The sequence below is a fragment of the Asparagus officinalis genome, chromosome 1 (genome assembly GCF_001876935.1).
Source record: "Asparagus officinalis chromosome 1, Aspof.V1, whole genome shotgun sequence".
NCBI lineage: Eukaryota > Viridiplantae > Streptophyta > Magnoliopsida > Asparagales > Asparagaceae > Asparagus > Asparagus officinalis.
Genome location: NC_033794.1, coordinates 14,111,803 through 14,112,878, shown reverse-complemented (window position 1 = coordinate 14,112,878; position 1,076 = coordinate 14,111,803).

Here is a 1,076-nt window from a genome sequence, read left to right as displayed (position 1 = left end):
TTTCATATTAGTCCCCCAACATATTCATATTTGAAATTAGTCCCTAACTTTTTATATGTAAAAATTACTTCTCAAATCTTTCATTTTTTAAATAATCTCCATATTTTTCATGTTTGAAACTAGTTCTCCAAATATTTCATATTTGAAAGTAGTCTAAATCTTTCATATAGAAACAGTCCCCATATCTTTCGTACTTTGATTGGACACCCAAATGTTTCATACTTGAAACTAGACCTCCAAATCTTTCATATTTGAAAATAGCACACCCCGAGAGAGAGAGAGAGAGAGAGAGAGAGAGAGAGAGAACAATCTTTCATATTTGAAAAGAGAGAGAGAACAATCTTTCATATTTGAAAATAGTCTCCAAAATCTTCACATTTTTGAGATTAGTGCTTCGGTATTAGTTTATTTGATACATTTTTACAATCGAAATTGTTAACCACAATTGGGAAGGGGTGTAAATTAAGAACAAACAATTACCAAGTTATAAAATAAATGAAAATCAACACCAAAATTAGACTTCAAATCAGTAGTATATATTTTTATGCAGTTTCACAATTCATCATCAATTTGTAACATGAGGTTCTTTCAATTTCATGAAGTTTATCATCAAGTAGTAGATATGTAAGATAATTTTTCTATGTTCATGGAATAGTGCAAAAAATTTATGATAATAATTGCTTCATTTTTATTATTGTTTAAAATAATTTAACGATATAATTTGTGTTTGTCAATTCGTCACGTCCTTTGTAGTTTGCGATTATGAAAAAGCCAACTACAATTGCTATATTTTTCCAAAAAATACTTAAAAAGACCAGCTGATGTTCATTCAAGGATGGTGCGTATGTCGAAATGATTTGATTATTCATGAAAAATATTCTAGATTCTTCTTTTGCCTGCTTACGTATAGGGGTTTGCGATTATGAAAAAGCCAACTACAATTGCTATATTTTTCCAAAAAATACTTAAAAAGACCAGCTGATGTTCATTCAAGGATGGTGCGTATGTCGAAATGATTTGATTATTCATGAAAAATATTCTAGATTCTTCTTTTGCCTGCTTACGTATAGGGGTTT